Genomic DNA, 22,093 nt, shown 5'->3' with positions numbered 1-22,093 from the left:
TGGAGAGAACTATCAAAAGTTTAAGTAGAAGGGGAGCAAAGGAAGCTAGAGCCACGGTTACTGTTCAGGCATGAAAGTGTAATTCCCCTTGGGTTGACAGCTCCTGTTTGGGCACGTGTCCTTTCTTAATACTCATAGTAAAATTTGGGCCAAAGACCCTTTTTAAGAAACTCCAACTTTGCTCCATGTATCATCAGTGAAAAGAAGCATTGCTGCGCTTTGAGGGCATGCCAAAGCATGTGCAAACTTTAGACTACCAGCCATATTTGTAGTTGTAGATGGTTTTTAAGCAAATACAATTTTAATCAAGTAATTAAAGCTGGTAAGCCATCAATATCAGAGTGAACTTGAGAGAAAATCTGTACTGTTCTTGTTGTAACAGAAGAGAGACAAGCTGAAAATGTCAGTCTGACCCACTAACAAGTTTATTTTTCTTATCTACGTGAATTTGTACATCAATAAGTATCTAATAGATTCATGTGAAGTATAGGTTTGTGCACACATGCCTGAGTATTTTTCACTAAAATCCAGGCTACAGTTTGATAATCTTTCTTGAAGAAGAAAAATCCAGACAATGTTATAAAGTATCTACTAACATGCCTAGCACATTGTAAGAGTGCTTTTATGAAGATGACATATGTTTTCATAGTTGAAGTCTCTTTTTAAAAACTAAATTACATGATTCAAGTCATGTTAATGTTTTCTGCTACATTCACATCATAGTTACTCTAGTTTACCAGCAGCACCTCACAACCGACTTCCCCCCTCCCATCAATTCCTTTCCCCTCCCTTTCCTCCTCTTCCCTTATTCTAATCCTTGAAAGAAATTATGTATTTAATTATTCCCTTCTTATAATCTTTCTGTCTTCTTAAGCTCCTCACTAGGCCCATTTATTCTAACATACGTGAACTTTTTATTATTAAGATGGCTGTTTCTTATTTCCTACCCCATTTGGCTTACTCACTGTATTTAAGACTAATTACATTGCCACTAGTACTTTTTCTAGACAGCTCCTGGGTAGTAGTGTAAGCCTGCGTATATATCACTTAGTTCTTCCACCCCAGGTCTCACTGCTGTGCTGGTCCATAATCAATGAACATCAGATGTTGGACTCTAGACATTAGCATCCACTCTTCGAAAATGGGTAACTTTTGGAACTAAACATTATTAATTTATTCAAGTCTATTCAAATATTCTTTTTTTTTTTTCCAAGACAGGGTTTCTCTGTGTAGCTTTGCGCCTTTCCTGGAGCTCACTTGGTAGCCCAGGCTGGCCTCGAACTCACAAAGATCCACCTGCCTCTGCCTCCCAAGTGCTGGGATTAAAGGCATGTGCCACCATGCCCGGCTCTCAAATATTCTTGATCTTTATTTTGCACTCTCTCTGGGGCTTCAGGTTTATAATGTGTGGTAAAATCCACATTCACACTTTCCACATTTGCTGAACTAATTAAGTTTAATTTTTCCTTTCCTTGCATTCAACCACTGGATAGAAAAATCATCACTGTCTTTTTCTTGCTTTCAAGAGATACATTTCTTAAATTTTCTCATTTTATTTGTTGTATTAGGTAATTTTTGTTACCTGTCCATCAAATCTTGATTGTCTTGGGTCTCCCTCACCCCTGTTACACCTGTCTTCATAAACACTCACCAGCACAATAATTTACTTGCACAGTATCTCTGACATCCTATTCCTCTTTGATATCTTTATCCTACATCTTCTTGCCTATCTAGGTCTTTCTTTCCCAGCCTGCCTTGCTTTCTGGCACAAGTATCTTCCCTCACTAGACTCTAAGTTATAGAACTGCACTATCAGAAATGAATAATCCTTTAAATATTTAAAAGTATTTGGTTGTGTGTGGGAGGATGTTCATGAATGTGGAGGCCAGAGGTGTCCTTCTCTGCCCTCTTGCCCTTCTTCTCTTATGTCCAGGGCTGTCATTGAGCCAGTTGTTAGGTTAGCAATCATGGCCTCAGCTCTCTGCTACTCACAGTGTAGCTGTGCCCAGCTTTTTACTTAAATTTGGAATATCTGAGCTCAGATCCTCAATTGTGCATAGCAAGAACTCTTACCCACCAAGCTTTTTCCCCAGCCCCAAGAACAAGGATTTTATATGTGTGCTCTCCAAAATCTATTCTCTACTTGTCTTTCCAGATTTTCTACCAGTAAAGACTGTTGTACCTAAAACCTTCTTCATATTTGCCATTTCCTGTGTGCTATTTTGTTTTTGTAATGCATTTGTATCCACTTTGAATACCAGCTTCATTGTCATTATTTTCCCTGACCTAAGTACACAAAACCCATGTCCCTTTGAAATCCTGCATTTCCATTGTATTTCACCTAGGGCAATCACAGGATAATTAATAGCTCATCCTTCTCACTTCAAAGGTTTTCTGGTGTTATAATAAGCTGTATAACCGTAGTCTTATGCAAATGTTGGATAAGGATTATATTGCATGTGAGCTTATTTTTCTTGCTCCTTGTTAACATCTATTTTCTAGGAACTGTGCCGTCCTCACTGTGGTGATTTAATTTCTGCTTCGTTCCCGCTGCAGTGTCCACTACAATGCCTGTTTGTAAAGGAAGAGCTCAAGAAACATGTGTTGCCCTAAATCAAATAATAGTTTTAAAATAATAAGAATTACAGAAATATTATTTGGCTTTGTTATCCATTCCCTAATTCATCTGAATAATTTTATGAATAAAGATATTAAAATAACTTATTTCTAACATCAATCATTTAAGTACTTGACCTTGTTTCTCTCTAAAACTTTATTTTCCAAAGCTCTTAAATTGTTTCTTATTAAGCCATAAGGTACACCTGTAATATAAGCTAAATTTTATATGCTTTTCTTATTTCTGTTGGTCACTTTTAAGAAATGAGAACATTTTTCAGTTATTATATTCTGGTGAAGTTAGAAGACCTGTGTCTTGGAGGTACTCACAGGTACAGCAAATATAAGGACAATATCCAAAAAGTAAATCCTTCCTTAAATCTGTGCATAAGTATCAAAGAAGAAGTTGCTAGTTAACTTAATATGTTGTGACAAGAGAGTCCTCCCTATGAGGAACTAGCAGGAACTTTTGGGGTCATTTTGCCTATTCAGCGGGAAATATAATCTTAAGTATCGTGGAACAATGGGACAGGATATCAAATACTGTGTTGATCTGAAAGCAACTAGGATGTTGTTGAGAGAGGTGCTCAGAAATAAAAAAGAAGCCAAGTTCGGAATAAAAGAGAACAGATAAACCGCTCAAAGACAAGAAAAGAAATTGTTTTCAAAACCGTTTGTTACTTTGAACAGCTTTTGAGCTACCATTCCTATGACTGCTGTCCTCCGTGAAGACTTTATTGATGTTAGATGGCGTGGGGCAGACAGCTAAAATTTTAGGTCAAATGGTGGATCAAACATAGAAACATAATTTCCTGACCTTCAGAGACTTCCTAAACCTCAGAAAATAGATATTTTTTTTCAAAGACCTAAGAAATGAGAGTACAAGAAAGGTGATAATAGCATTATTTGGGAACTAGGGGAAAAGTGGAAATCCAACGACTAGATTAATAGACCCAAGGAAACGGAGTGCTAAACAAACAGAGAACATGTTTCTCTGAAAGCAGGAAGAAGGCAGTTGACTAAATTCAAACAGGAAAGCAACCCAGTGCTCAAGACCCCATCTAGGACTTCCTGCTTCTAGCAAACTCTTCTCTGCAGCTGAAAAGTCTGCTTTCTTGCATGGAAAGGGTAGAATTCTGAAATAAGGAATGTTAGAGTTCTGCACTAAGACAAAGGAAAAATGAATCTTTTCTTTCACCTCACCATAGGCAGCTCAGCAGAAAGGATTTATTTTTTTGATTATTTTCACCCAGGCAAGTAAATGGAGCACACTTTTCTAAAAACCCAAGAAGTGTTATTAAAATTTGGTGGCCACTGTGGCACCACTAAGTGTCCAAAAAGCCAAATCATTAACAAAGATCATGCTAATAGGTTTGTCAGCATTTTCAAGCAACTTTTTGTTATCTGTTAAACAGGATCAAATAATCAACAATTTTTAGGTATCTGTGGAAAGGTTCAAATTTAGAAATACAGACTAAATAATAAAGATAAAAAAGGAAGTAATTATACAAGGGGAAATATCAACTTTTAGAGGTATATTTGTCCTTAAAAATTCAAAACCCAAAAACAATTTCTTGGAAATTAAAATCATGGTAAGAACAATGGAAAACTCAATACAACTACCATAAAAGAAAATTTCAATCCCTGAAAAATACGGAAAATATGAGTAAAATTTACAATAAAGTGTTAGAAAATTAGAGGACAGATCTCTGGTGCTGGAAAGTTTAATATTCTAATGATAAAAGTTCTAGGAGAAAAGACCATAGGAAATGAAGTAATGAAGTAATCATATAACTTACTAAAATTTCCATAATGTAGAGAATTGACTTTCAAGATTGAAGAAGCAGCCCTGCTATGTACAGTATAATGAATGAAAATAGACTAAGAATCAAGAATATAATTCTAAAAAGTCAGATTGTAAAGGACAGAAAAAGCACTATAAATTTCCAGACAAAGGATAGTAAATTATGTTGCAATATAAAAAGGATTAGAAACATCTCAGTATTTTCAAAAGCAACACTAGAAACTTAAAATCATGTAACACTGTCTTCAAAACTCTACAACATATTTTCAGCCTAGAAATATTTACACAAGTATTTACAAAGTGTACAGTATAAAAAGAAAATTTACTTTTCTAGATATATTTTGCAGGTAGAATTTATATTTACCTGAATAAAGAGTCAAAGAAAGGAAAATCAAATTCAGTAAAATAAACACAAAAACAAAAAACAGTTTACCCAACAGTTTAGTGAACAGTACTCCTAAGACTATGCTCATGAAACAAGAAGTCACTAAGGAAATTAAATAATAAGAATGATAATAATAATAATAATAATAATTGGCTACCATGTGGCCTGCTATAACACCTCTAGGCATACATGCAAAGCACATTGCTCATCTTCATGTAATCAGTTTTTCCTTCTGCTTCCATACTTGGTATTTCTCTGTAGTCTCCTATTGGTAAAGACAAAGGAAGCCATGACAGTCTTAACAACTTTCATTCAAAGTTTTGAAAGTTTTCTCCCAAAGCTTGGCTCAGGACTCCCGAGGAATACTTATAAAGCAGGTAAATCATGAAAGGAGAAGTAGGAATTGGTGAAAAGAAGTAAAGTAGCATTTCAGACAAGGACAACTTGTAGAAAGGCGCACAGGTGTGAGACAGCGTGTGCATTTTGGAGAACAGCACTGTTCTGAAATACATGGTCTGTAGTAAGACCAGTTGTGAAAGGTACAATCAGGAAGCTGTGCAGCTGTGGGTTAAATGATGAAGGAATTTGCTGCCTGAGCCTTTATGTTGTCATCCATCTGGTGATTCTATAAGGTACCTGTGATGCCTTTAAATATATTTGTTATTGGTTATTATTTATTTTGATTAGCATCCAGATGCACTGTGGCATTTTAAATGATGTTTATTTTTGTAGATTCTCCTCTCTCCATCCCAACCTTTTGGCTCCCTCTGGCAATTTCCACTCTGTTTAGCTTCATTTTTGCCTATGTGTGTTATATTGTCCTTTCCTCCTCAGTGCTACTTCTTTTGGCCTCTTGTGGTCTTCTTTCTAATATTATTGCAGATACTCACACTTACACCTACATATATACATTAAATGTTAGGTTCTGTATATGAGAAAGCATGTGATATTTGTCATTCTGAGTCTGGGTCACCATGTTAAAGATAATATTTTACAGGTTCACCCAGTCTACAGAAATTTTCTTTGATACTCATTAAAATAGCATTGTTCATATATACCACATTTTAGGTGGGTGAATAATGAAAACACATCTACTATGGATTATAACGGTATTTGCTCCGCCCATGACCTTGGGCTATAGGGCTCAAAGGAAGCAGTGCTTCTTGCTGTTGTGCATGACCCCTTAAAAGGAAAGGGAGCAGGGTCATGAGCCCCTTCTGCCTGCTTCCTGGTGTGATGAAACTACCTGGTGGATTGGCTCCTGGTCAGATCAGAGGACAACTTCAGCTGTCTTTTCCATTTTGTATTCATGAGTGTATTTCTTCAGTTTATATCTTAATAAATCTCTATTACCCATTAAGTAGACTCATGTGGATTGATCTTAATAATGGATGATGTTGGCAAGGGGTGATTTCCTTTCATGCAGATAAGAGTCCTGGTTTGAGCTGGCTTTGCTAATAGAAACTACAGACATGACCAGAACTTGTTTATATATTCTATCCAAAGGCTTGAAGTGTAAAAAGTATATGTATTTTTCAGAACTGGTGATATATTGGGGCAAAGCATATAATCCTGGATGTTATCTCCTTTGACCTGGAATTAGAAAAGGTAGAACCAGACTTTAGAGGGCACAGACTGTTTCCTTGAGGCCTTACAAAGGCATCACGTGTCAGAAGACATTAGATAACAAGTTGGAAGCAGTATTTCCAATAGCATGTGAAATCTTTTAAAAAGATTACCACAAGCTAAATTCAGATTTTCTTGGCTCAGGCCTCAACTGAAATCTAAAGACTTTGGAGATTTCTGAATTTTTATAGTCATTGCTCTGAGAAGACTAGAAACAGAACCCACACTTGACCTAGAATGTTGACATATTTCAGTGTCTACTAATTCTGAGTCTCAATAGCTTTTATGAAACATAAGGTTGTAGATCAGAAATGGACTCAAGTAATTCCAGTGAGGTCATGTGGAAAGACTTACAGTTTTATACTTTTCCAAGTTTCCAGCCCCTTATGAGCACAATTATCTCATTTTCCCAATCTGAGAAGGCTATTTGGCCTTGTTTAAGCACCTTGTAACTTCTCTAATAGTTACCATAAAAGGAGACATCTAAAATTGTGTGCCATGTTATTAACACATTTCATTCCTATTGTGTGTGTGTATGTGGGGTGGTGGGAGGGTGTGCATGTGCTTATGTGTATATGATGTAGTGTGTGCATGTAGTAAAGTGTGTGTGTTGTTTGTGCAATGTCTGTGTATGTTCATGTGTGTATGTGTATGCATATATGAAAGTGTGTATCCATACATGTGTAGAAGCCAGAAATTACTTGAGTTATCTTCCTGAGTCACTTCTACTTTATTTTTTGAGGCAGGGTCTCATTCTGAACCTGGAACTCACTGATTTGGCTAGACTGGCTGGCCAGCAAGCTCCAGAGATCTTCCTGTCTCAATGTCACCAGTTCTGGAAGTATTGACACACTGCTGCTACACTCAGTGTTTTACTTAAGTGCTAGGGACCTGAACTTGGGTCCTTGTGTTTGTGCTACAAGCAACTGAGTCATCTCCTTGTTTCCTAGAATAAAAAGATCCTTTAGAGGTTGTCCACTGCTAAGCAGGTATGATAAGGAAAATATATTATCAATGAAATAGGATTAGTGGTTAAATGAAGATAATAGATCACAATAGTGACAGCACACAAACTACAATGTGTGGACATCAGAAGCAGGGAACTGTGTTTATGTTTAATTAGTAGTTATTCAGAAGTAGTGTCTTCAAAGTTCTCAAGATCAAAACAGAAGAATAGTCTATAACATCCTACCTGACGTATATAAGTGATAAAGATACTGCATATGGGAACTCTTACCAGAAAGTCAGAACTTTCCCAATTCTCATACTCAAATTGGACTATAGATTCAGCCCTGATTAAAATTTAAAAGAAACGTCTTGTTACTTTGGAGGGAGAAACTTTGATTATTACCAGTTATGACAATGACTCCTTCTAAACCTTCTTGAAATGATTTAAGCTATTCTTCAGATCCCATAAGGTGACCATGTTCAAAGGAAAATAAATACCTAGTCTTTTCATGGACATCTCAACAGTGACTTTTCTCTAACTCTGATATGGTTTTCTGTTTGTGTACTGGCTCACCTGCTTGATACTTAGGACAATCTCACTTTGTAGCCAAAGCATGTCTTGAAATTATGTATCCCAGATGGCCTCAAAAATAGTGCCTTCTTCAGTTTCCAAAGTGTTGGGCTTATAGGTGTATCCCCACTATACCTACCACAAAAATAACAAAATCAATTTTCTGGAACAGATCACAATTAATATTGCAATATTGCTTAGTCCCAACAATGTATAGGTTTTTTTCTCTCTCATGTTCTTTCTCTCCCAACAAATCTTTACTTCACCTTCACTATACTAGGAAGACGTAGTCACTCCAGGCTACAGGAAACACCCTCTATTATCATTCTCTACTTCAGCATTATTTTGGGAGATGGAATCCTAGGACTTTAGCTACCAAATATCCATCACATTTACTTCTGACAAGCCAGTAGCAATACATTTTTATTCAGAAATTGTAAATAATAAATGAGATCCAATGGGATCCTAAATGCATATGGTGCATGCAAAATAGATGCATATTACCAATTGCCTCTGCTTCTCTCAAAAACAATGGCTGTACCTGAGGAGTAACCATTTCCATCCTGTGCACCGGGTTACTTGAAATGCTTGATGTCAGCAGCTTTAGAAAAGCCTGTTGCGGTGCAGTATTTCAACTCAAGAGTGACTCTGAAGAGCAGTGTGGAAAGTAAATTTAAGTGATAAATCTTCACCTTGCCTGGAATGAGAGATACTTTGAATTAAGTGTCTACACTGATTCATAGGCAGTGTATAATCATTTGACTAGATGATCTGAGAGTTGAAAAAGACAAGATCAGAATCATAGCAACTAATTTACCAGTGGACATTCTTCTCTGTTTCGGTTTTGAGAAATGGAGTAGTTACTTTCTATAGCAATGCCTTGCCATAACTAAAATCAATATCTACTAAGCTGATGGCATTACTCATGGCTTCATTTCCCTGGGCATAAAATATTAAGAGATGTTAACTGTAAGAAGATGTTTTGTAGAAGAGGCATTGCATTGTCATTGAGCTTGTTAGTAGATTTCCAATACTTGAACTCACAGCGACCTTGTCAGATGGTACCCAGTTTCATTGAGAAGAACAATTGGGGTGAAAATTGATCTGGCAATGGAAGAATAGTGAGTCACTAGATAAAGTTTATGACAATAAGATAGGAATGTGGTTCAGTGGTAGAGTACTTCTCTAGCTTCTACATGATCCTGAGTTTGATCCCCAACACTAACACAGTTTATTTATTCAGTTATATATTTATTTGATCATTCATTAATTAGTTCACTTGTTTTGGAACAATGCAAGCCATCCTTTTAACCTTCCTGTTTCCAATATATATAAGTGACTACTTTTCTCATCCTTTAATGTTCAAGGATCCCACAGATAACTTCAATGAAATGATTAGCCTGTTGGTAAAGCTTAATGAAGGGTAAAACTTCATACAGCATATAGTTTCAATGGTGTTGCTTAAAGTATTATGCTAATATGCTAGCCCATTTGAGGACTGTTTTTGGGTAAAATGAGATCATCTTTAGTCATATTTTAGATATTGATTCTGTATCTTATTTTCTTAAAAACTACCATAAAGTGTTCTTGAAGGTGCAATTCAGGAAGCCTCAAAGATGCTTCACCAAATCTATTGAATTAAATGTAACAAGTCCTTCAAATAGCTAGATCACTGACCAAGGCTTGGAAACAAACATTTGATCATTCATTGTTTTCTGAGAACACTCTTTGCTTAGACAGAAATGAATAAATAAACAAACAAATGAATAAATAAATCTCAATTTTCCTGGGAGCAGAAACCTTGTGGCACAGTTCTGTTATTGCAAATGACCCACAGTTAAAGTCTGGATGCACAGATTTTTTGTTTCATAGACAGTATATATGTGTGTGTATACCACCAATATGCCTTTACTTTAGTGAACACGGATTACAGAGTGAAAACCTGACCCAGGTTATATTTCTCTTCAAAATGAAAGAGTTTTTATGACTTTGACAGCTGGCAATGTTCCCATTTGAACTTGTTGTAGCTGTGAATTATTTAATACAGTGACAGTGATGTTTGATTTGAAAGTCATTCATTCCTTCACTCATCACAAGGCAAAACACCTCCTAAAGAGCATATTTAATTGCCCAGATGTTTGTGTGAAATTACTGCCATTAATCTCAGTATTGATTATGTTTCTTCCATATTCCAGCAGTATCCTATTTTTAAACAATATCCTGAAGTGACTTGGGAGATATGGTATCCTTGTTATTCATGACTTTCTAGCTTGCAATCTAATTGATTGATGAAAAATATGTTGTATAACACTTAAAACTGGTGCTTGTGTTGAAAAGATAGTTATTTTTATCACTTCCTATTTGGAACAAAGCATGTTCTGTGCTACAGTTTCAAAAAATGGGCCACAAATTCTCTAGTCAGCATCTTCAAGTGTAGGAATGTCTGTCATTAGGCAAAATGTCCATCTGGCAACACTGTTTTTTATTTCTGTCTCAACTCCCTTACCATCATGCCTCCTCAACCTCTCCCCACTTCCTGATTTCAATTCTATAAGCATCTTGATTATCTCCAGGTTCCATGACCTTAGCGATAGATCAGCTCAACAAGACCGGAACCATGTGTGATACTGGAAACCTATCCAACCATTCAGTGGTGGTAAAATATTGATCTTGGAGGAGAACGTACAATCACCACTGTAGTAAATAAGTGTAATCCCTAACTACATTATAAATATTTACACTTACACGCAGAGATAAATTTAGTCCTCACCCCTCATTAAAGAAACTTCTTTTTAGAGCAGCCAGGAACTATTACAGAAAACCACAATCAACCAAAACAGAGTTGTGGGGCCCAGTCTCAATGGATGCATCTACAAAACACTTTCTCCCTCAAGGCTCAGGGGGCATTGCAGAAGATGGGGTGGGAAGATTGTACAAGGCAGAGGCTTGGGGAATTTGCTGCAAGATTGTGTCTCCTAGTAACATCAGAAGCTGCTTCCATAATGTCTCACTATCATGACTCCCTAAACATGAGCTGAACAGAGACAAAACCAATAGACATGACAAATATGTGGGCCTCAATCCTATATAAAGAACTACAGACAAATAAAGAATGCAGATTGTGGGAGAAATAGTCTTCTGTAGGGAAGAACACATGGATGGCTATCCAATATCAAATGGTCGTTTCCTAAAACATACATACAAATAACATTATACAGACTGAGGAGGTTATACTTAGGAATATACATGTATGTACATATACGTATGTAAGAACTATTAATGAAAAAGAGCCCATGGATATGAAGAGAGAAATATGGAAAGGCTAGATGGAGGAAGGAGGAGGGAGAGATGATGTACTTATATTATAATCTTAAAAAGAAAAGAAAACATATATTTTATTTCTCCTAAAGGACTTGCATTTGATAATAATGTTGAAACTCAATATACAGAGGATCCCCAAACTGGAACACATTTATGAACTAAAATTACATCACTTTTGAAAGCTTCACATTCAGTATGAGTTTCTATGTTTCAGTCTATATAAAGTTGGTTTTGATGTTGTTTTGGTGTGACAGTGGTGTCTTTCTTAGCTACAACTCCCTAACTGATAAAATGAGATTATAAAACAAAAGTATTCGAAGTCATCTCCAATTCCAAAATGCTAATTTCTTCAAGAGGCAGTTGTGTCTTCATGATACACACAGATATGCAAGGAGGCCCTGGCCATCTTCACTGTGTAGCCTAGACAGCAGAATATTGATTACATTTGCCATTTCTATTTCTGTGGCTCCAAAATTTATGCCTGACTATTTAAAAAAGATTTTACAATAACAGAAATACTTGCGTGAGTGAAGTTCTTTGTGCAGAAACACATGAAATATCAATGAAAAAAATCAGTATTTGTAATTATTCAAATACATATATTAAAAACAAAAAAGACAGCACTTTATAAACAATATTTAATCTGTATTTGTGTTAAGTAAGATATCCTTTCAAGAAATGGATAAAAGTTAGAATCAGTTTTGTTAGTCATGTTGGTCTCCAACATTGACAGTGTCTTTACCAGCTGTATGAAAAAATACAAAAGAGTAAAGCAACACACCATGTCAAGATAAAAAGCCATTCACAAAACTTGGAATTTGAGATAGAATTTATAATTCTCAGATTTCTGCTCTTGACTCTCTCCACAACCTGAATTTTGCAATTCAAAATGTCACAGTTCCAAACCTCCTGTTTTTTCCCAACATCCACATCTTGGTTGTCTTATCCTGTTCTGTGATCTTATAACTGAATATCACAGGCTAGGTAATTTATCAAGTAAATAAAATGATTTGGATCAGTGCTTTATAGGATGTAAATTTCATAATAGTGTTGTTACACCTGCTTAGCATCTGAGGAAGTTTTTATGCTGTCCCAACAACATAGTGCTATCTGGAAAGAAAGGGGAGATAAGTATGCACAATAGAGGAATGGGATCAAAAATCTACAGAAAGCTGTCCCAGTTTCAAAAGCAAAGCACTCATCAATCCAATCTTTAGGGTCTTGGTGTAGGAATACAACACAACACTGAGCCCCACTTCACAACACCACCACACGGTGAAATGGAGTTTCCATTACATGAGTTTAAGGAGGATTCACTCAGATCATGGCACTACTATTAATAATCACACACAGGCTCTGGAAACCCATTTGTCAACAATCAACCCATGAAGGTTTTTTTTTTTTCTTGTTTTGTTTTAGCACTATGCAGAAATAACTCATAGGTAGCAAGAAGCTGCATTCAATGGCTGTACTCCAGCATCTTTCACATGCCTCATCAGCATGTGATTACAGAAGACAGGTTGAAACAAAGAGGACTGAGACTTTCTAGTGGTAGAGTCCCTGTGTAGAATGCAGGTATCAAGTCAGCCTTATGTATAGGTCCTACAGTCCTGAATCTGACACTGTATAGTGACCCTCAGTTTTAAATGTGGTGTCTGGTTCCCTGGGCCCTGAGCACTTGAAATATCCCTGAAACTTTCTGAAAAAGTAGGCCTATGGGTTCTACTTTCTTATTCCTTAGAACTTTCTATCAGCCTTTAGTCTCAACTGTCGCCTCTTTCTTCATTTCTCTGCAATTTTCCTGCCTGGCTGCACATGAACTTATCAGCTGTTTCTTCAACTCTCAGGCAGCTTATTCCCTGTCCCTTCTATAAATATTCTACTGTTAATGACATGATTGCATCACCTTACCAGAGGGGGAAAAATCACAAGTATTAGTAAGACTTGTGATTAAATTTTTAGTAAATTCCAAAGAGGTAGAACATGTCCAGTATCCAAATAAACAAGACTTGTATTGATCTTTAACTGTCTTCCATCAGGAAGTTTATTTTGAAAAATTAATTCATTAAAGATAATTTGAAAATATTGATCACAGAGAATTGACACAAGTATTAGAAATGACAGTGTTGTGTGGTATTCTGATCATATTCTAATGCTCCCAAGACTACCAATAAAAATTAGCTTTGAATCAGAGGTTGGAGCTAGCTACTAGCTGACCAAACTTAACCATTGATGTTCTGGAAGACTGAGGACAGACAGAGAGACAGAAAGTAGTAGGGCATGTCTTAGAGAGGGTCTGGCCTTTGGGGATTGAGAAAGGAAAGAAAGAGGAGATCACTGTAGACGAATTTCTAAATGGTCTTATTAAATAAAAACATGGAGCCAGAAATGTGGGTTAAAGCCTTAGAGAGATCAGGGAAATACAGAAAGCCACCGGCTAACCTCACCTTACCAACTCTGCAGCTTCCAAGGAGCATGACTTCCTGTCTACCCCGGCTTATATGTCTTGCTTTCCTGCCTTCTCATTGGCTCTTAGCCCAGCTATCTCACTTCCTTTTCCTACAAAGCTCTGTCACTGACTGTCTGTACAGACACCCCAGGTCTCTATGGTTGGTACTGGGATTAAAGGCGTGTGTCACCACTCTTGGCTCTGTTCCCCAGTGCGGCCTTGAACACACATAGATCCTACCTGCTAAGGGATTAAGGGCATGTGCTGCCTGACTTATTCTTTACTTAAAATGGCTGGCCTTTTCCCCCTGATCTCTAGGCAAGCTTTATTTATTAACACACAAATAAAATATCACCACATTTCAGCACAAATAAAATATCACCACAGGTCACTGGTCACTTCTCTGAAGCCTCTCTGATCATTCAGTTTCCTAACCTAATACCTGACTCCTGAGTTTTTATTGATAAAGAATAATTAAATAAATACATCATAAAGGTTTATTTTTAGACATTTATCTGCTAAAGAAACTGAAATTATTCAGATGTTATTTCTATCATAGTACCATGTTATAGTTCATGGCATTAGTAAAGGTTTATTTTTAGACATTTATCTGCTAAAGAAACTGAAATTATTCAGATGTTATTTCTATTATAGTACTATGTTATAGTTCATGGCATTAGTAATTGTTGATATTTCAGTCTTGTAGACATTACTGCAAATAAAGAAACATGATACCTTCCAAAATTGCCACTGTCTTTCTTCAGCAATTTTCTTTATTCAAGTTTAGCTTGAGTTTTCTATATTTTCAACTTTCCCTCCCTGAGTTCTCCTAAGAAGGTTTTGCTAGTATTCAAATCCAGGACACATTTTGTAACAGTTTCCTGACAAATGACCCCAGAGATGAAGAAAGTCCTCTCAAACCTGCATGTAACTACTGAGTTGTATTGATTATTTATATTAATAGAGACTCATTAGAGAGAATTCCTTGTCTAGGTCCTGAAAGCCCTAAAAGCAATTTACATGTGCTGTGTTTTAAATCTTGGATGTCCCTCATAAGTAGGTGTGTCATAAGGTTGGATCTCAAAGTGAAGCTTGAAAGAGGTGGTAGAACATCTCACAAGTTGGGACTTGTGAGGACATATTTAGGTCGCTGGAGTTGAACACTCAAAGGGTAGCATGGGACTCAAGTCTCATTTTGTTATGCTTCATTTCTGGGGATGAGTACTTTGGCTCTGCCCAATATTCTCTGTCTTTGCCAACTAGCACCTTATCAGAAGACTTGAAGTACAAAGAGTCTGTTAAGTCATGGACTAGGGTCTCCAAAAGAGTGAGTCAAAAAAATATTTTTCTCTTCACAATATGGTAATCTCAGAGATTTATTATAGTGATGGAAAACTAACAGCAGCTCTTAGAAGAAAAACATATGTTCAAAGTTCTAGACTCACTTCTGATTCTTATGTACATAACTCATAGAACTTCTGTGGAAGTATGTGTGAAAAAAATATTCTTCTGTGGTCTAGATAAAAAGAGAAGTATTGTGATATATAGTTTTTCTAGTTATGTACTTTACTTTTCAGAGAAAAATATGGCCTATGTAAAGTGTAGATAAGTCATTAAATTCATAGATGTGGAAAGGGCATTTTGTGCTAGGTTTTCATTGTCACTGAAAGGACCCTGGAGAGCAAATTCAATTAATACTGTTTACTAATGTGCTTGCTTATCATCAGGGTTAACAAATAAATTAAAATTTTTAATCTATCTTTTAGACTTAGAAAATTTTGGTGCTGGTGAATGTCTCAGTGGTCCAGAGAACATCCTATTCTTACAGAGGACACAAATTAGGTTCCTAGCATCCATTCCAGGAAGCTAACAACAACATGCAACTCCACCTTCTTCTGGCCTTCACCTGCACTTACATGTTTAGATATATATTCACAATTATAGTCTCACAGACACACGTTTATAAAAAAGTAAGTTAGAAAATAATATAAATTTTAATCTTCTGTCAAATATGAACATATTATATAATAATTTCTAAATTTGTTACTTTTGAAAGAATGGTTCTGTTGTGTGTGTGCTCACAGGGCAGAGGACAACTTGCCGGGTTTGTTCTATACTTCTACCAGGTGTGTCCTGATGTTGAACTCAAGTCATTAGGCTTGGCTGTAGTGACTTTACTGGCTGAGCCATGTTTTAGCAAGAATGAGTTCTCATGGTAGATGGGCTTAAGCATATTATAGATACTGATGATAGAGTAGAAGATATTTCTATAGAGATTGGACAGAAAATTTAACTTCAGTGATTTTGAGTCTAGACTTCTATGCATCAGAGAAGTCTAGGATCACGTTTAACCTCGTTCACTTAATAATAGATCAACTTTGGACAGAGAAGAATACGTTGTATGGAATTAGTGAAAAGTTAATAAGACTTAATAATTCTTAACTATATATATATATATATATATGTATATATATATATATATATAGATAGATAGATAGGTAGATGATAGATAGATAGATAGATAGATAGATAGATACACAAATACATTTGAATATAGGTACACATATATGCACATGCTGTAGCTCTGTTGACTAAAAGGATCTGTAATCTAAAACCCACTGGAAACAGTGAACAAATACACAGCTTTCAATTTTCATATTGTAAATGCCATCTATCAGTTATGAACAATAGTTAGAGGTGACTGCTTAGGTCATGATTAGGACAGTGAAAAGGTAAGAGAAAACTATTAGTTCTGTGATTCCAGAGTTTAAAAAGAACTCTAAGAGCACAAGGACACATTCAAAGGGACACATGAATGACCTTGAAGGGTTCTAAAACATTCCAAAAGAAAGATAACAATGTATCATAACACCAATCACGGTAAGGTACTGGCTAGTAGATGTGAGAAGTCATGTGGAGCCACCATTAGTGGGTACAGAAGCTGGAAGGTTACAATTCTATCAGGTGCTGATGGTTAGGTGGTCTCATGTCATCTCTCCCACCAAAAATTATTGACTCTAAATGAGAAACAGTAGCCAGTTTGATTGATACCAAAGTAACAAGTAATAAAATTGACACAACAAATAATTGGTGTGATTTTGCATACATTTTCATAAGATGTACTAGGTGTGAAAAATCACAGTATTCCTGGCAATGATAACTTGAGCCTAAGGATGAAGAACACCAGTATTGTAGTTCAATGTGGTTTGAGTGTCCCCTCTAGGGTCTTGACTGACTCGGTTCCCATAGTGGTGGGACCTTGTTTTGGAAGTTTTTTTTAAGTCACCTCATAATCTAGTTCTGTATTCTTTGGTTGTTTAGTTTGCTGTTGTTTATTTTTTGGTTATCAGAAAAACCTGAGTTTGACTCTGTTCAGATACCATTTCTTTGCTGAACATACAGGACTGTTAAATTTAAAATATGATCTTCCCTTTCCTATATGTCTTTCATCATGTATCCACATAAGGCCTCAGGTAATTTCATTACTGTTTTTTTTTAGTTCAAATTACGAGATAAATAAGCCTGTTTCCTTTATAAGCTTCTTAACTCAGATATTTCTCCATAGTAATGCAAAGCTAATACAATCAGAATATTACTGATTAAAGTATCTTCAGGAATAATTTTACTTGGACAGTTCAATAACATCAGAGTCAACAAATATAAAGCCCAGAAGCCCTCTCCAGCACAGCAGCTATTTGCAAAGACTAATTCTAGACTTCTAAAATAATAACTAGTAATATTTTATTAAAATCTTTGACAAAAATTTGAAAATGAGCCACCATTTTGTCCCAGTGTAAAGTATTTCAATTTTGGTGATTTGTGGGAGAAACTATAGAAGAGAAATCCTTTGGTTTAAAAAACAGAGGATGAAGAATCAATCAGTGTAATAACATAATAGCACAGTGCTTTCAGGGAATTCTCAGGCGGTTCAGAAAGAAACTGGAGGAGGATATTGATGGGTTAAAAAACCAAACAAGACAATAAATACACCGTGTTTGTGTCTTGAACAAGGATGCAGACAAGTTCCTTATGTTGTTTGTGGACATCTCTTACATATAAAATGATATTAAATTACAACAGAGAAAAGAAGGGATGGAGGCAGGAAAGTTGAGTTTTGCTCTGAAGCAGAATATCTTTTATCTAGCTTAAAGCTTGGAGTTTCTCTGAGGTTTGAATGGATGGGACTCTCATCCAATATTATTCTTGTAGGATGGTTATTCCTCTGCCTCTCCTATTGCAGAATTCTGACACTCTACAATAACTGGGAAATTATTCTCAGGTCATTTACTAAGTGCTAAGCTGACCTGAAGTATTCAATATAACCTTATTAGATCACCACTCTCCTTTGATTGGAATGAGTCTTTTTATTGCAAACTAATGTTTCTCTCTATGTGTGTGTGTGTGTGTGTGTGTGTGTGTGTGTGTGTGTAATGTATGTATGTATGTGTGTGTGTGTGTGTGTGTGTGTGTGTGTGTGTGTTTCTTTTTATATACTGGAGATTAAACTCAGGCCATTTGCCTGCCAGACAAGCTCTTTATTCCTGAGTTACATCCAAAACTTTCTCCTTAATTTTGGTTTTGAAGCAGAGTCAAGCTGCTTTGATCAGGTCAGCCTTGAACATACTGTGCACCTTAGCTGGCCCTGGACTTGTGATATTCCAGCTTCAGTTTTCCTAATATATGTGATTACAGAAATGCACCAGCAATTTCTGCTTCATTGCATGCCTGAGACAAAAATTAAAGCAAATTGTGAAGGCTGAATGATTGGAAATTCCACCCACTACTAACTTAGCACTGAAAACTATGAGGTGTGTTTATGGCTTGTTAGTTAAAATAATAACTATTAATTTAAGAAGAAAACTTTCCCTTAACTATTGAGAAAATTAAGTGATGATTCTTTAAATGTTACAGCATGAAATGGATGTAATGGAACAAACCCCAGTGGCCTTTGGAAGTCTAAATTGGAAAATGCATTCTCAATGTAATTTTAATTAAAGCAATTGAATTTAAGCAGTGGAGATAAACAAGGAATTGGAAGCCCTAAGCCTCAATTTATCACTTTGATATGGAAGATTATGGAAATTGTACTTTAAATATAGGTCTCTGTTGGATTTTGCTATAAGAACTCTATCAGCCACTGAGCTTCAAGGCACACTCCTAGTCTTTCAGTTAATTGTCTTCTTGCCTAGTTGATTAAATAAAGATTAGCATTTATTATCTCCACAGTATTTTACAGGCTTTAACAAATGAGGCTAGATGGCCCTTCTATAAGATACACAACCCCGTCACTTTACTCCTTACACAGAGATAAACAGAAGAATCTTACAGTATCAAGTGCAAATAACAAGCCAAGTGAAAAGCCCCATGTCATAACTTTTGCCCTGTTCCCTAAAGCATCTCTAATGGCTTCAGGTCATTGAACACTTATGATCATATGATGCACATGGTAAGGTCTGGTCTTTTAGGACAGGTGAGAAAGCTTGCTTGACAGTAACATGCTTTCCTATTGGTACTGAAACAGGATGATAAACCTCACTCTCTCTCTTTCTCTCTATCTCTCCCCTCCCACGAGTGTGTGTGTGTGTGTGTGTGTGTGTGTGTGTGTGTGTGTGTGTGTGTGTGTGTGTGTGAGATGAATGCACGTATTCTGGTGTGGTTATGCATGGTTGTGCATGAACATGGATACCAGAAGAGGATGCTGAATGTCCTAGTCCATTACTTTATTTCCTTGAGATTGGGTCTCAATAAACTTGAATGTATGCTTAGAGCCATCACATCTGACCAACCGTCTTGTCTCCACTCCCACACTGTTTGGCTTATACAGTTTTTATGTGAGTGCTGGGGATTTGAGTCTGATCCTGATTTACACAGCAGGTGCTGTTGCTCCCTGCGCCATCTGTCAGACCCCATAAACTATTTTTAACAGAATTTTATTCTTCTGTGATTCTGGAGGTCAGCAGCCCTAATTCAAGTGTCAATGGGACCGATTCCTTCTGAAATTTCTAAGACAGAATCCATTTTAAATGATGAGAATTATTAAAATACATCATACTACCCATGTGATAGCTTCAAGGGATTGAATCTGAGAAGGTGGCTGGGTCATTAGTACCTCTACCCCAGGTTGAGGATAGAAGATTCACTTGGTTTATGACTGTTTTGTTCTTTTCTTTTCTTGTTCCTGTAATGATACAATATTTGGCCTCTTACCTTTCTGTTTTCCAGCAAGAAAGGATGTAGCAAAATGATCCTCATTAGATGTTGGAACCTGGATCTTGTCTGTCCATTATAAATCACCTATATCACGTGTTCTGTGATAGAAGCATGAAGAGAATAAGAAATCATTTCTCTTTCTGTCTCTTAGAGAACAGCTGCATTCTTTGGCTCCTGACACCCTCCTCTCTTCCTCCTCCTCCAAAATTTAGATCCTAACATGGTTTCTTCTCTCCTCTACTTCTAAACTGACTTCCTCCTCCCTGTAAGGATCATAGTGAATGTTGGCCTGCTGCAATAATTCAGAATAATCCCCTCTTCTCTAGAGTCTTTACTTGAGTACAGCTTCAAATTCCCTTTTCCATTTCAACAACCAGCTCCAGAGACAGAGGCAGACATGTTGGAGTGACTATCATTCTGCTACCATACTTATCAGGGCACACAAGGAGGGAGGCAACTGAAAATACTCTTCTTCCTTTTCTGCTTTCCCTATCAGGTGGATGAGCTCCTTTCACGTTACTGTGAAGAAAATACCTGGTATAAAAAACTCAGGCCAAGAACAATTTATTTTGCCTCATAGTTTTGAGCCCTCTTGGGAGGGAAGGGATACTAGAGTTCATGGCAGCACTAGAAAGTGGCAAGCATTGAACTTACTAGGACTTTTGCATCCAGGTCAGGCTTGACCTGGTGAATCCATCCCCATAGAGGCCGCAACTCCTTAAATTTCCACAGCATTCCTGCCACCTAGAAAGCATACATGCATAGCAGGAGATTTTGGGGGTATCTCAGACTTAAGCCACAGCATCAGGAGACTGATGTGAAAAGCATATTCCAAGACAACTTGTCAGTTAGAATGGAAAACTAGTGAGCAGGGTAGTGTAACAGTGCAGAAAATTGGCAAGAGAAAGGCAGAGATTGAAATCTGATAATGTTCTTGGTGAGCAGTGGAAAAGGAGTCAAACCTTTGGATGATGGTTGAGAAATCAAGTTAACACAAAACAACAAAAAGCTATCATCTTTACATCCATTCCTTAGATATTTCAGGCACGATTTTTTTGGTTCATTAATTTTGGGCAACTTTATATATGTATGTAATGCATTCTGATTGTTCTCATTCCTATCCTTTCTTGTCTTCCTCTCTCCCTTGGAACATCTGTTTCCTCCCTTGAGGTCTTTCTTAGTCTTTATGTTTCTTTTTGTGACACACCAAGATGAACAAGGAGTTTCTGTATGGCCATGAATGTGGTGCTGCCAACAGAAGCCTGGTGGGATGATGACTGGACTGCTACAACACATTTTAAAATAATGACTCTCTCCATCCCCCAGAATCTGTCAGGAGCCATCAGTTCAGCAAGGAAGAGTAGGACCCCTTTGAGCACCCCCTCTTTCTACAACTGAATTTTGATATGTCCTGTCTTATTCAGGCCAGGTGCAGGCAACCCTGAATGCTGTGAATTCTTTACAACCATAACTATCATGACCACAGATAAGATTTTTGTTACCCTTCTGCCTACCTCCATCTGTTAACTCTTTCATTCCCTTCTTCTATGATATTCTTTGAACCTTAGAGGAGATGTTATAAATGTCTTGTTTACTGCTGAGGATTCTGTCAGCCTTTTTCTTTCTCAGTAGCTTGAGCAATAAGTGTCTCTGCATCCACTGACTTCCACTGTAAAGAGGAATATCTCTGTTCAAGGCTGAGGGTAGTATTTATATGTAAGTATAAATGAAGAGGTTTAGAAGATAGTTTTGTGTCATGTCAATTGAGCGCCATCATCCGTCCTACGGCCTATCATCTTCCCTGCCATGGGTTTTAACACAGATTTATATAGTAACGGACATGAATTCCCTCCAGCAGAACATGCCTCAAATTCAGTCAGAGGGCAGCTGGTTGTCTCTATAACATTCCTGCCATTGTTTTGCAGGTGCGTACAATTGCCTTGGGGTGGTATCATAACTTATAAAGTTTACAACCCCTACACAGGTATTGCACACATGGGATTTTGTTCAGTATCCACTGGGTCTAGGAGCAGTACTAGGTATCCCACACTTGGCACTGGGATTTCCTGAAACGTCTTTCTATCAGTTCTAAGAAAATAAAAGGCATTGAATAATTGCCATACTAGAAAGAGCACCAAAGGATAAAAACAAGGCTCCCCTTCA

At 36.8% G+C, this 22,093-nt stretch overlaps 1 long non-coding RNA gene across 1 annotated transcript in view; it reads right to left on the bottom strand.

The window, feature by feature from the left end:
- Positions 1-21,589, bottom strand: part of LOC121827152 (uncharacterized) — an 88,012-nt gene extending 66,423 nt beyond the window's left edge. Inside the window, exons 1-2 of the long non-coding RNA XR_013048981.1 lie at positions 21,445-21,589; positions 19,928-20,028 (exon numbers count right to left, since the gene is read on the bottom strand). This is a non-coding gene — a long non-coding RNA (uncharacterized LOC121827152). The remainder of the gene's footprint in view (positions 1-19,927; positions 20,029-21,444) is intronic.
- Positions 21,590-22,093: the final 504 nt, after the last annotated feature.

The sequence above is a fragment of the Peromyscus maniculatus genome, chromosome 2 (genome assembly GCF_049852395.1).
Source record: "Peromyscus maniculatus bairdii isolate BWxNUB_F1_BW_parent chromosome 2, HU_Pman_BW_mat_3.1, whole genome shotgun sequence".
Lineage (NCBI taxonomy): Eukaryota > Metazoa > Chordata > Mammalia > Rodentia > Cricetidae > Peromyscus > Peromyscus maniculatus.
The sequence above is the reverse complement of the archived record's forward strand: the minus strand, read 5'-3'. Positions and strand labels throughout refer to the sequence as shown.